At 37.6% G+C, this 15182-nt stretch overlaps 2 long non-coding RNA genes across 2 annotated transcripts in view; both read right to left on the reverse strand.

Annotated features, from left to right (window-relative positions):
* LOC127560326 (uncharacterized) overlaps positions 1-15182 on the reverse strand; it is a 94578-nt gene that overhangs the window by 67006 nt on the left and 12390 nt on the right. The gene's annotated exons all lie outside the window — the stretch shown is intronic.
* The window catches only part of LOC127560324 (uncharacterized), a 41677-nt gene that overhangs the window by 20269 nt on the left and 6226 nt on the right, over positions 1-15182 (reverse strand). The gene's annotated exons all lie outside the window — the stretch shown is intronic.

The raw sequence follows: 15182 nt of genomic DNA on the forward strand, positions 1-15182 counted from the left end.
GATATGGGTCATGATGTTGTTTCTGAAAGAATTCAGGCTTATCCTCCAACTCAAACAAAGGCATTTAATGACATTTACACACTCAGTGGGTGGGCCAAGCTTCCTGAAGAAGTCAGCACCCTAGAAAAGAAAGACAAGGATTTTAATAGAATAAATAGAGCTGATTACATCAGAAGATAGGTCAATTCTGAGGTTATAGGAAGAGTTTGCTACCATGGAGAGATCCTAAAACCTTAATGGAACTGTGCATGGGATTACCCAGAAGGTACACAGAAAAGGTCAATCAATATATTATAATGATATTATAACTATCATGGGATAATGATATTATGACTCTCATAGGTTCACTCACTGACAGGAAAGCAGGGACTATTGCAGGCAAAAGATTTTTTTGAGGTTTGCAGTCCAGGGCCGGTTCTGAAGTCTATGTTGGTTTTGAAATTGATTTTGAGATTGCCCTGTGGAGTTTGTCCTTGGTACCAAATTTCCTAGTTTTAGCCTAGTTTTAGGACTCTGACTGACCAATCCCAACACTTAGTCAAAGCAAGAACTGAGTGAAAATGGAAAACCTAAGGCTAAGAGTTCCTGCAAAGGAAAGTGGATTCACATGTCAACCAGAAAGTGGAAAAGTGGAATGGAAGGAGAACATACCCCCATAGTGACTCATTCTAGGGAGGCCTTCCTTAAGAAGGAGAAATTATAAAATATAATTTTTGAAATTTAGAAATTAAAAATGAAAAGATGCTAGGAATGCCTGACCTTGATACTGGCATAGAATCCCTTGTGAAACAGAGCTAAAGGCACATATCTGAAGTATATATATATGGAAAGTTGGTGCAAGAAAGAGACTTCTTGGAGATTCCAAGGGAAAACTTCCAAGCCCAGAATTTCATCTCTTCCCCCACTAGGTGTGTACTCAAAAACCAGATTTCCACATCTTAATCTTCTTGAGTCCTACCTTTCCACCATCCCCTGAGTTCCAAGTTTCTTTCATCTGTATCATATATCATATTATGAAGAAACCACAAGTTGATAATTCTGTCAGAACAAGGGACAGAACTATCAGCTTTTGGTTTCTTCATCATTGCGTCCACTTATCTGGAGTCCATGAGCTAGCTTCTTAGTATACGAGCTGTTCCCTAAAGACTCTACCTCCTCACCATCATCTATTTCTTTTCACTAAGCTCCCCCAAAAAACACCCACCCAGAGGAAGGATATAGCCAGAAAAGGGCAGATGGATTGTGGGACCATGGCTGAATCCAAGGGACCCTTCCCCTCCCCAGCCCCAGGCCATTCCCCCAACTCTAGCCAGCCTCCTTCCTCTAGAAACAGATCTATGTTTTTCTACCCCACAACATTGCTCACTGTCACCTCCAGGCTCTTTTCCTAGTCATGGTCACTTGATTTAAATTCAAGAGTTAAGGGAGCTGGGGGAGAAGGAAGACTTTCCTTAGTCTGCCCAGTGATTATAGACCACTTCTCTCTTCACTCACAGGTTATCAATGAAGTGGATTGAAATAGATTGGGAGAGCATAATTTTATTATTGTAATAGAATCGTGGCTCAAGAAACACGAAGAAATCATGTGAGATATTTATTACATGACAAAGACTTTCCAGTTTTTTCATGAAATAGCTCACAACTTCAACCAAACATGACTAAACAAGGCAGAATCAGAGTTGATTGGATAGCATTCTTCCTGGATTCAGAAACCTTTAAAATCTCAGGGAAGGAGGAGGAGCAAGGTCAGAGTCTGGGGAGTAAGGGGAGAAGTGTTCCAGGAGTTGGGGAGGAATTAGGGAGAGGCCAGGGAGGAACTAAAGAGGATTCAAATGGAGTCTGCCTGACTGACTAAGTCCGACCTGTCTGAAGATGTGCTAATTAAGACAATCTCAGAAACTGACCTATCTCTATGTAACGATGGATTGTTATACATGTAACAGGATGGATGGATTAGAGTTATTGACAATGGAGGCTGAATGAGCTGATTTAGAATTCCAACTTTCATGTCATTCCCATTTCTTTCAATTGTTAAAGAAATCTTGAAAAGTGGATGAAGGTCATCCTTGACCTGGAGGGGTTCTTGGAGATCAATGAAATTCTTTAGAGGCAAAATCCAGAAATAATAAGTAAGCGCCCAGAAGCTGGAAGAGGCCTGTGGGGAAGAAGGAACAGTTGGTGACAGCATAAACATATAAAATGTTACCAGGGCACAATAGTGGAGATCAACACTGGCTAGCTCTGTCAGTACGTGATAATTTCAGTACAAAATAATTCTAGAATCTGTGTCTCCTTACTGGGACCTATTCAGATACTGGATAATATTTTGCTGGTGACTATTCACTGCATCAATCAGTTCCTCCCCCAAATAAATGTAGCCCCAAATCCTTTGAGGTAAGGATCTCATCCTCTAAAGTTACTTCTTGCTAGGAGTGGGTCTAGAGGAAAGTCCATCCTACATAGTCCCAAATTGGAGGGGTGTTGAGGCACTAGAGGCTGGTCAAAACAGTGTCCGGTCAGTTCTGAATCTCAGGATTGTGATCCCTGAAGCTGGTCAATGCAGCATCTAGTGCTGATCATCATTTAATGGTGAATTGACCAAAACTCATAAGAAACAACTCTAACAAACAATGGATAGTATCATAAACATTGGATAAAGAGAATGACTGGTTGAGAGAGTTTCCAATTGGAGATAGTTCTCTTCATTCAGAAATACTTAGAGAAGGCTCATATTACAGTCTTTAAGTTGACTAAAGAATCATTCCCCACTTGTGGTAGCTGATAAGGTGGGACAAGAACTGCTAGAGAGAGAGCCTGAAAAGTAGAGCCATCATCCTTGGATGTATGGTTAAAGGGCAGAGAAGATCATTCAAGAAGTGTGAGAGAAATAGCATAAGCACATTAGGAGAGCAAAGATAGTTTACCTATCACATCTTTGGAGAAGGAAAGAATTCATCACCAAAGAAGAACTGGAGAACATTATGAAATGCAATATGAAAAATCTTGATTACATTAAATTAAAAAGGGTTTGCACACACACACACACACACACACACACACACAAAGATTAAAAGGGAAACACAAAGCTGAGAGAAAAATTTTACAGTCAGTGTTTCTGATAAAGGCCTCATTTCTAAAATATATAAAGAACTGTATCAAATTTATAAGAATGCAAATCATTCCCCAACTGAGAAATAGTAGAAGGCTATGAACAAACAATTTTTCAGATGAAGAAACTAAAGCTATCTATAGTCATATGAAAAAAGGCTCTAAATTACTATTGATTAGAGAAATGCAAATTAAAATAACTCTGCTCATATTTCTCAGATTGGCTAAGATGACAGGAAAAGATAATGATAAATGTTGGAGGGGATGTGGGAAAACTGATGGTGGAAAATGGCTGGTGGAGTTGTGACATGATCCAACCATTCTGGAGAACAATTTGGAAGTATGTTAAAAGAGCTATAAAAGTGTACATACCCTTTGATCCTAGAATGCTACTACTGGGTCTGTATCCCAAGGAAATCATAAAGGAGGAAAAGAGATCTACATCTGCAAGAATGTTTGTAGCAGTTCTTTTTGTTTTAGCAAAGAACTGGAAAATGAGTAGATGCCCATCAATTGGGGAGTGGCTCCATGACTTATAATATATGAAAGTAATTTCATATTGTATTTCATACAAATATATATCTCTAGTAAGATATATATCTAGTTGGTTGTTGTCCTTTGTACTTGAGGAGGATCAAAATGACATTATGATGATAGAGTCGAGTTACAGTGTGTCCAACTATGGCTGATCAAACCAATATGAGCTCAGAATGCTCTGCCACAGGTTGGACACAAATAATGCATATGAACATTTGGGGTAGCTTCTCTAATTTTGCACATCTCATGTTCCTTTGGCCTAATTCAATTCTGTTTTGCTGATAGAGCACAGCACTTTTTTGATGAGGGTATACTATGCTGGACAGTCCTGTTCCATTGTCTCCCATGTCATATAATTGATTTTAAAGTTCTTAAGAGAGACCTTGAGAGTGTCCTTGTATCGCTTTTTCTGACTACCTTGTAAGTGCTTGCCCTGTGTGAGTTCTCTATGATGAGTCCAGCCCAATGGAGTTGTGCTCTCTGCAGTAGAGTTGGAATGCTTGGGGAAGGGGGGGGGGTAGTTAGGTGGTGCATTGGATAGAGCACAGGTCCTGAAATCAGGAGGACCTGAGTTCAAATCTGGCCTCAAACACTTAACATTTCCTGGCTGTATGATCCTGGACAAGTCACTTACCCCCAATTGCCTTAGAAAAAAATTAAATAAATAAATAAACAAATGAGCAAACGAACAAACAAATAAATTAAAAGGTATTAGAATTGGAATGCTTGACAGTTTAATTTGAGAAAGGACCTCAGTGTCTAGCATTTTAACTTGCCAGGTGATTTTCAGAATCTTCCTAGGACAATTCAAATGGAAGCGATTTGGTTTCCTGGCATGGGTTTGATGTACTTTCCAGATTGCACAGGCATACAAACCATAACGTTGGCACAATGGTTCTGGACACTTTCAGTTTGGTAGCTAGTCTATATATCTAGTAAAGGCAGAAGAGTAGACCAAATATTCATTTACCCAAGGACTATATATTTCAGATGGAAAACTAGTCCTTTACCTCTAGCTACATATTTTCAGATAGAAAATGGCCAGACCTTACATACTTGCTTTGTGCTCATGGCTTCTATATTGATCACATGCTCTGAATATAGAAATTTGCTATAAGAGGAAAAAGAAGCAACATTATTATAGCAGGACAAAGCATCCATGGTTCTGTTTGACTTCAGGTATGAAGTCAATATTTGTAGCACAAATAATGACTAAACATGTAGTAAACATAGCTATACCATACTCCATATCCAGACCCAGGATTAATTAGGTGGGGAACATTCCTGTACAAAGGAACACAATTAGGAAATTGAGTCAGAAGGATCACACATAAAGTAAAGCTTACTGTTGAGCTTTTTCCTCAGATACACACCTCCACTCATCCTTCTGAATAGACTGTGACATTTCTCTGAAATGGTGAGTTACTGACTTAATGGTCCTTCGTTCTCACCTGAATTCAAAACTCAAAAAACAGTATTAGTTACAGTCTCGAGAAATGTACCTCAAATACCTAGTCCCACAACAGAGCTTCAGGTTCCGTTATTTAGAATAGATTGGTTAAGGAGCAAGAACTGGAGCTCTGAGGGTATCTGGAATATAGCATGAGGTCAAAGAAATGTATCTCAAATACCTAGTCCCACAACAGAGCTTCAGGTTCCGTTATTTAGAAGACATTGGTTAAGGAGCAAGAACTGGAGCTCTGAGGGTATCTGGAATATAGCATGAGGTCAACAGGGTAATGGAGGACACCTCTTTCTTACATTTACCCAGTTCTCAGACCCAAGAACACAATCTCTATTTGAAGCAGTCTCTCATATCTTCAGTAAGCCCATCTGAGCCACCTGGATAGATGTCATCCAGGCCCAAGCTCTGGATGAGACTAGTGTTCACCTAAGACACCCTCCCCCATATCCCTAACTAATCTTGACATCCCTGGAGTCTCATCTCCCACCCTTTCCCCCTATATCCTGATTCAAGACTTGCCATAGAATATCAGAGTTGGCAGGTGCCCTCAAGGTTCTAATCTCCTCATTTTACTGATGAGGAAACTGAGACCCAGAGAAGAAACAGGTCCAGAGCTACTTAGTGTCAGAGAGAGAATTAGAATCCAAGTCTTTGGACTTTAAAATCTGTCTTCCTTCCCTTACATTGAACTCTGTAAAGAGTCAGAAGGTAAAGATGAGTCTTTCAGCTTTCTTTCCTGTTCACTCCTCCAAAGGATCCCCTAGTTCCTATGACTCTCAGCCCCTAGGGAGACAGGCTCCTTCCCATATGACAGCCCCCTGAAAAGTTCAGAAACTCTGCCAGAGATTCCATTTTATTGTCTATGTCCCAGACAAAGAATCTGGCCATTCACCAGAGAGAAGTTCTGACAGTGTGGGGGGAGAGAGGGAGACAATCCAGAGGTCCACTTGCTTCCATGATTGAACTTTTTATCAGGGGAAAGAATGGACATCAGAGGTTTGATGGGGTGAGGTCTTTCTGGAATCCATATAGCATGGATTTAGGAAGTAAAGGAGAGGTCAGATCTTTGGAGTGCTGGGTCACCAGTCTTTTTGGCCTTCTCCTTCCATACTGATAGGATGGGTAGAGGGAGGAAGAGGAAGGAGAAGGATGAGTTAGAGGCTGTTCATTTCAAAAGCACAAGGAAATAAACACAAATATATACAAAGATACACAAACTCACAAGAACCTCTCTTGGTAATCCAAAAAGCGCCTCATGGACTTCCAGTAGCTCCTGAGAGCCACAGGGCTGGCCTTCTTGCCAGGCCACTTGGGTCTTATATGTGCTTTTTCCTTGAAGTCAGCTGAAACCGGCTGGTCCTGTAAGCAGGCCAGGAGGAGAAGGAAAGTCCAGCTGAACCAAGGTCAGTGAGTCATCTGAAAAGAGTAGATATGGAGTAGGGAATAAACTAAATCTCTCTCTGTGTGTGTCTCTGTCTCTGTCTCTCTCTTTCTCTCTCCATCTCTACTACCCTCTCTTCCCCCTCTAACTCACTTTCTCTTTAATTCACTTTCTCTCTGTTTCTCTTTAACTTTCTCTCTTAGTCTCTCTGTCTTTGTCTCTCTCTCTGTGTCACTCTCTCTGTCTGTCTCTTTCTCTCTTCATCTCTACTTTTCATCTCTCTCCTCCCTCTCACCTCTCATTCACTTTCTCTCTGTGTCACTTTCTCTCACTTTCTCCTTCCCTCTCTCACTTTCTCTCTCTTAGTGTCTCTCTCTCTCTGTCTCTTTCTCCCTCCTTCTCTCTCTCTCTCTCTCTCTCTCTCTCTCTCTCTCTCTCTCTCTCTCTCTCTCTGTCTCTCTGTCACACACACACACACACACACACACACACACACACACACACACACACACACACACACTCGGCTCATCAATCATTCTCCCACCCTGAACAGGAAAGGAAAAGGGAGGCTCTAACCAAACTGCTTGAGTCGTGTAATCTTTCCTCCAACCCAACCTACATAAAGACTTCTCTTCTCCTCCCCTTCTGACTTAGCCAATGAGAACCCTGTCCTACTTGAGAGCCCTTTTACTTTTTAAAGGTAACTAGGGTGGCCCAAAAGTTTCCTGGTCTTTTTTGTATCATGGATCCCTCTGGGAATCTGGGGAAGCCTTCTTCTCAAAAGAACATTTTTCAATGCATCAAATTAAATACAAAAGATTGCAAAGGAAACCTATCATTGAAATATGATTATCAAAATATTGTGATACAAACAAGTTCATGGACCCCAGGGTATCGATCTTGGAGTAACTTAATCTATAAGATCATAGCGTATGGGAGAGAGCTTGACTTGCCATCAGAAAAGCATGAGTTCAAATTTGACCTCAGACACTGGCAAACAGAATGAATTTGGGGAAATCACTGAAGCTCTCTCAGTGTGTTTCCTCATTATAATAATAATAGTAACACCTACCTTGTTGTAAAAATAAAATGAAACATTTGTCAAACACTTTGCAAATTGTGAGGGCAACTTGGTGGTGCAATGGAGAGAGTATCAGGTCTGAGGTCAGGAATATTCATCTTTCTGAGTTTAAATCTGACCTCTGACACTTCGTAGCTGTGTGACCCCGGGCAAGTCACTTAACCCTGTTTACATCAATTTTCTCATCTGTAAAATTAACTGGAGAAGGAAATGGCAAAGCACTCCTGTATCTTTGCCAAGAAAACCTTAAAGGGGGTGTTGAACGTCAGACATGATTAAACAATAAATTATAAAGCACTTTATAAATACAGTGTTGGGAGAGTAATAACAGCTGACATTTTAAAAAGCACTTGAAAGTTTATTTAAAAGAAGGTGATAAAGGCAGTCAGTCCATAGCAGAAAGAGGGCTTGGATTCCAACTCTGTTATGAAAGTGTTGTACGGCCCAGACCTTTCTGAGCCTCAGCTTCTCTTTTGGAGAATGAAGGACTTGAACCAATTTCAATGTCTTTTGAATTTGAGGAGTCCATCAATCTAATGAGATTCCTGAGCATGGACTTTTTTTTTTTTTTTGGTGATATCTGAATGGGATTTTCCCTCTCCTCCTCTCCCTGTTTCCATCTCTGTCTCTCCCAACCCTCAGAAGACAAACCAGAATGCAGCAGAGTAAACAATCATGGGAATCTGCCCTATACCCAGTTGAATAAATAAAGAAGGCATTTATTAAGTATTTTCTATATGTAAATCAATATATTAAGCCCTGGAAATGCAAAAAGGAAAGTAAAAGAGTCCCTGCTCACCTTCTAATGGGGAAGAAAATACAAGGAGAAGATTTTCGCTCCAACTCATGAAAAAGGCTCATGTTCTTTAAGCTTCAGAGGCAAGTCAGATAGATAGTAACGCCTTTTATTTAATATCATTTTCACTGATAAAATGGTAACAGTTTCTGATGTAGGATCATTTGATAATGGGGAGGCTCTTGGTGGCAAGAATTTTCTTTGGGTGTTTTTTTTAATTGCCAAGCTTCATCTTTACAGAGACTGCCTCCCAGGATGATGGCTAGGGGACCAGGCTGAAAGCTATGCTATTCCCCAAACCCTTAGAATCTCCATCCTGGTTTGTCTCCATTAGGATTTGAGGAGAGAGAGTGGCCAAGCTAGTAGAAATGGTCACACTTGCCTGGTATGTGCTGCCTCTACACTTTCCTGTGCCAGGAACAATTGATGGTGATGAGGTCCTGGGTAACTAGGTGGGGTTGGCAGAGAAAGACTGAAGTACTAATAAGCTTATTCCCTGCATGGGGCTTAGTTCTACCTTATAGTCCCACCCTCTGTGGGAGTCCCACATTGCTGTGTCCAGTCAGAAATCCAAGTTACGTCAAAGCCCCATGGTTAAATTTTCCCTATAAATCTGTCCATTGCCCATGCCATCTTTGCTGAGTCCCTTTGAGGTTAATCCTCCATGGCATTTTGCCTCGTGGTGCTTTTCTCCTTACTTCTCCCCCATGCCTCATGGTGTCTTTGTCCTTATAACTAACTCACTCTTTTAGAGTGCTAACTCCTTTGATGGATTTAGCTTGCCAGTCAATGGAGTACACCTCATGGTATATTCCTTTAATAAATTCTTCCAAACACTTTTCCTTGGTAAACCTATAGCTCTCCCAAATCTATTTCATATTTACCAATCATAGTGTCTATTATATCTCTTCATTTTGTTTGTAACCTCTTTTCCTAAATAAATCTACTTTTTGCCAAAGATATTGGGACCTTCCCTCTAAAACTGCCTACTCATATTTTTATACTCCTTATCATTTGGGGAATGGTTCTTATTCTTTTTTTTTTAATTAAAACTTTTTATTTACAAAGCATAGGCATGGGTAATTTTTCCAATATTGACCCTTGCAAAACTTTTTTTCCAAATTTCCTCCCTCCTATGACTCTTCTTATAAATTTGAATGAGTTGCTTATACATCTTAGAAATGAAAGCTTTGTCAGAAAAATTGTCAGTGAATATTTTTCCCAGTTAAGTTTTTCTTTTAATTTTAGCTTTATTGGATTCATTTATGCAAACACTTTTTAAATTTTATGCAATCAAAATGATCAACTTTAATCTTCTAGGATCCTCTCTTTTCTTTATTTGGTAATGAACTTTTCTCCTATCCATAGATCTCTTTGTAATATTTTTTGTCACATTGCCAAAATTTATTTATGATGTGATTTTTTATTTCTAGATCACATAGCTATTTGGAGTTTCTTTCTATATAAGGTAAGGGATGTTGGTCTAAATTTAATATGGCTGCCTAAACTTTCCAGTTATTGTTGCTGTTATTCATGTGTGTCTGATTTGATGATCCCATTTGGGGTTTTCTTAGCAAAGGTAAGTGCTTTACCATTTTCATCTCTAGCTCATTTGACAGGTGAGGAATTGCAGCAAGCAGGGCTAAGTGACTTGTCCAGGATAACACAGCTACTAAATATATGAGATCAGATTCGAACACAGGAAGAAGAGTCTTCCTTATTCCAAGGTCAGTGCTCTATCTTCTGTGCCAGCTAGCTTCCCTTTATTAGTTTCCATATCTATTTGATTTCAAAATAAGAGAAAAAAACAGAAAAACAGACATGGAGAAAAGATGTCACATGGTAGCAAGAACAACCAGCATCACTATGGAAAGTTCCCTATTATAATATAGTAAGGCTGAAGTTTCTAATATTGCTTAAGTTTATATCAATAGAAAAATATTTATTTTAATGTTCATTTCATACTTATGCAATTGATTTTTTAATTTTAATTTTCCCCAGTTACACATAAGAAACTTTTTTGCTATAATGTACATTCATTTTTTAACATCTTTCCTTATGAATCATGTTGGAGGAGAAAAATCATAACAAAAAGGAAAAATCATGAAAGGAAACAAAACAAAAGAAAAAGATTTTTTTTAAAAAAGTGAACATAGCATGTGTTGATTCACAGTCTCCATAGTTCTCTCTCGGGATGTGGATAGCATTTTCCATCCAAAGTTTATTAGGATTGCCTTGGATCACTAAACCACTGAAAAGAACCAAGTCTGTCATAGTTAATCATCTATACAATTTATTTTTGTAATATTAAGAACATACAGAATACTACAAGATTGACCATTTCCACTCTTACATGAATTATCTTTGCAAATTAAGAGAATAGTTTTTTGCCCCCTTATATACTGAAGAAATGGCATAGCTTTGGAGTCAGGAAAACTTAAATATATACTTCTATAGTGTCCCTCTCTCTGAGATTTTAAGTCATAGAACTTCTACTATCTACTCAAGGTTTTTTACTGAGAGGATCTATAAAGGAAGATACTATCTATCTTCAGAAAAAGAATTGATAACATAAGTGTGTGTGGTATGGTTGTATGTGTGTGAAATGGTGGTCTTCTTTAGTGAAGGGTGGGGAAGAAAGGAGTGAGTTACATTCTCTTCTGTATCACTACTTTCCCCATAATGTTTTTTTTTTAAATATATCTCAGGGCAGAATAAGAAAGAAATTTGGGGAGAATTTTGTGGGAGCTACAGAGGACACAAAGACAAGCATGTTACACAGAGACTATGACCAAATACTTAGCCCAAACTCTACACCAAGATACTGTAAAGATCCATAAAAGAAAAAAGATAAAATTAAACTTCTTTGGTATGAAGCAACAATCAAAAAATTTTTATTTGGTCTTTCCATATCATGAGTGCTCTGTACCCCTAACTCTTGAGATGTGAAACTAATAAGTGTAATTTGAAACAACGGCAAATAAATAAATCAAATTAAATTTTTAAAAAATTTTCCTCACTGGAAGCTCCCTACATAAATGAAATAACATGCTCAGACAAAAAAAAAGAAAAAAGAAGAAAATTACATGTTAAGACAAAAAAAAAAAAAAGAAAGAAAGAAAGAAAGTAAAAAAATGAAGAAACAAGCAGAAGCAACATATTGAAATGCAAATATCAATAGACTGAATTGGGAAACTTGGGTGCTAAGCCTGACTTTACAACCTGGATATTTTGTCTCTACAATTCAGATCATTTACCTAAAAACATCAAAAATTGGAATACATTGGTAAGATAATGAGAAAAATGTCTTTTATATTTGAATGGCAGGTTTCTCACCAGTTCCCTGAGGCCTTACACATCATTATTCCTAACTTTAAAAAATTATTTATTTTAAATACATATTGCTTTATGAATCATATTGGGAGAGAAAAATCAGAGCCAAAGGGAACAATCACAGGAGAGGTTAAAAAAAAAAAAAGAAAAAAGAAGTGAACATAGCATGTTTTGATTTACATTCAGTCTCCTTAGTTCTTTTTCTGGATGCAGATGGCATTTTCTGTCCAAAGTCTATTGGATTGCTTTGGATCAGTGGTTTACACTGAGAAGAACCAAGTCTTTTATAGTTAATCATCCCACAGTCTTGCTGCTGTGTACAATGTATTCCTGGTTCTCCTTGTTTCAACATCAGTTCGTGTAAATGTTTCCAAGTCTTTCTAGAATCACTTTGTTTGTCATTTTTTTACATAACAACGGTATTCGATTATCTTCATATACCACAACTTGTTCAGCCTTTCCCCAGTTGATGGCCATCTATTCATTTTCCAATTCTTTGCTACCACCAAAAGAGCCATCATTCCTAACTCAACAAAAATCATTGGTACCACAGGAAGGAGAGTATAACCCAGGGAATGTCAGTGACCAATGGGAGAACCTAGGAAAACATCATTTACAGACTAGAAACATGTTTGATAGTTTCTACTCCAAAAAGTACTGTCTAATTAAAAGTACTATATATTCCTTTCTAAAAGAATGGTCTCTTAATGTTATTTGTGATTATGAAAAGCTTTCCCAGATATGGAGAGCTTTCCAAAAATTATGAAAGCATGAAAATGGGGAATTATGTTACCAGTCCCTTTTATTGCTACAAGGCTATTTAGAGATAACACTGATGGTAGGAGCCAAAAAAAAAAATCCATTAGAGCATGAGAAAAACCAGCTTTATTTCACAAAAGTTATTCATCTTCCTTGCTTAGTGAAATACTTGGATCAATTTCTTCAATGTGGCTATTCCCTATAACGAAATTACTCATTCTGAGTTACTCTTACATATATTCTCCTTTAAATTCTCTACAAAAAAATCCCAATCTATATGCTGGGAGCATTCCAGATTTTTAAAAAGAACACTCAGGAGACAGAATGGGACAATGGGCAGCTTCAGACCCATGATACTTACTTAGTACTAGCGGAACTTGGCCAGGATGTAAGCTCTGCTTATTCCTGGTTATTTCTCTATTTTTTTATTATAGCTTTTTATTGACAAAACATATGCATGAGTAATTTTTTAATATGGACCCTTGCAAATACTTCTGTTCCAACTTTTCCCTTCCTTCCCTGCACTCCCTCCCCTAGATGGCAGATAGTCCCATACATGTTAAATGTGCTAAAGTATATGTTAAATACAGTATATGTATACATATTTATACAGTTGTCTTGCTGCACAAGAAAAATCACATTTAGAAAGAAAGTAAAAATAATCTGGGAAGCAAAACAAAAATGCAAACAAACAATAACAAGAATGGAAATGTTACGCTATGGTCCACACTCATTTCCCAGTGTTTCTTCTCTGGATGTAGCTGGTTCTGTTTATTAATGATCATTTGGAACTGAATTGGATCCTCTCATTGTTAAAGAGAATCACTTCCATCAGAATTGATTATAGTATTGTTGTTGAAGTATATAATGATCTCCTGGTTCTGCTCATTTCACTTAGCATCAGTTCATGTAAGTTTCTCCAAGCCTCTCTGAAATCATCCTGCTGGTCATTTCTTACAGAACAATAATATTCCATAACATTCATATACCACAATTTACCCAGCCATTCTCCAATTGATGGGCATCCATTCATTTTTCAGTTTCTGGCCACTACAAAGAGGGCTGCCACAAACATTTTGTCACATACAAGTCCCTTTCCCTTCTTTAGTAGCTGTTTGAGATATAAGTCCAGTAGGGACACTGCTGGATCAAAGTGTATGCACAGTTTGATAACTTTTGGGGCATAATTCCATATTGTTCTCCAGAATAGTTGGATTCGTTCACAACAATGCATCAATGTCCCAGTTTTCCCACATTCCCTCATTCATCATTGTTTTTCCTGTCATCTTAGCCAACGTGACAGGTGTGTAGTGGTATCTCAGAGTTGTCTTAATTTGCATTTCTCTGATTAATAATGACTTGGAGCATCTTTTCATATGGCTAGAAATAGTTTCAATTTCTTCATCTGAGAATTGTCTGTTCATATCCTTTGACCATTTATCAATTGGAGAATGGCTTGATTTCTTATAAATTAGAGTCAATTCTCTCTATATTTTGGAAATGAGGCCTTTATCAGAATCTTTAACTGTAAAAATGTTTTCCAAGTTTGTTGTTTCCCTTCTAATCTTGTCTGCATTAATTGTGTTTGTACAAAGGCTTTTTAATTTGATGTAATTAAAATTTTCTATTTTGTGATCACTAATGATCTCTAGTTCTGCTTTGGTCACAAATTCCTTCTTCCTCCATAAGTCTGAGAGCTGAACTATCCTATGTTCCTCTGATTTATTTATGATCTCATTCTTTATGCCTAAATCATGGACCCATTTTGATCTTATCTTGGTATATGGTGTTTAAGTGTGGGTCCATGCCTAATTTTTGTCATACTAATTTCCAGTTTTCCCAGCAGTTTTTTGTCAAATAATGAATTCTTATCCCAAAAGTTGGGATCTTTGGGTTTATCAAACAGATTGCTGTAGTTATTGACTCTTTTGTCCTGTGAACCTAACCTATTCCACTGATCAATTAATCTATTTCTTAGCCAATACCAAATGGTTTTGGTGACTGCTGCTTTATAATATAGTTTTAGATCAGAATTTTCATTAATTCCTTTGAAATTCTTGACTATATTCTTCCATATGAGTTTTGTTGTTATTTTTTCTAGGTCATTAAAATAGTTTCTTGGGAATCTGATTGGTATAGCACTAAATAAATAGACTAGTTTAGGGAGATTATCATCTTTATTATATTCACTTGGCCTATCCAAGAGCACTTAATATTTTTCCAATTATTTAAATCTGACTTTATTTGTGTGAAAAGTGTTTTGTAATTTTGCTCATATAATTCCTGATTTTCCTTTGGTAGATAGATTCCCAAATATTTTATGCTATCGACAGTTATTTTGAATGGAATTTCTCTTTGTATCTCTTACTGTTGGATTTTGTGATGATGTATAAAAATGCTGAGGATTTATGTGGATTTATTTTGTATCTTGCAACTTTGCTAAAGTTGTGATTTCTAATGCATTTTAGTAGAATCTCTAGGGTTCTCTAAGTATACTATCATATCATCTGCAAAGAGTGATAATTTGGTCCCCTCATTACCTACTCTAATTCCTTTAATCTCTTTCTCAACTCTTATTGCTGAGGCTAGCGTTTCTAATACAATATTGAATAATAACGGTGATAATGGGCAACCTTGTTTCACTCCTGATCTTACTGGGAAAGGTTCTAGTTAATCCCCATTACATATGATGCTTACTGGCAGTTTAAAATATATGCTCCTG

The sequence above is a fragment of the Antechinus flavipes genome, chromosome 4 (genome assembly GCF_016432865.1).
Source record: "Antechinus flavipes isolate AdamAnt ecotype Samford, QLD, Australia chromosome 4, AdamAnt_v2, whole genome shotgun sequence".
Taxonomy (NCBI): domain Eukaryota; kingdom Metazoa; phylum Chordata; class Mammalia; order Dasyuromorphia; family Dasyuridae; genus Antechinus; species Antechinus flavipes.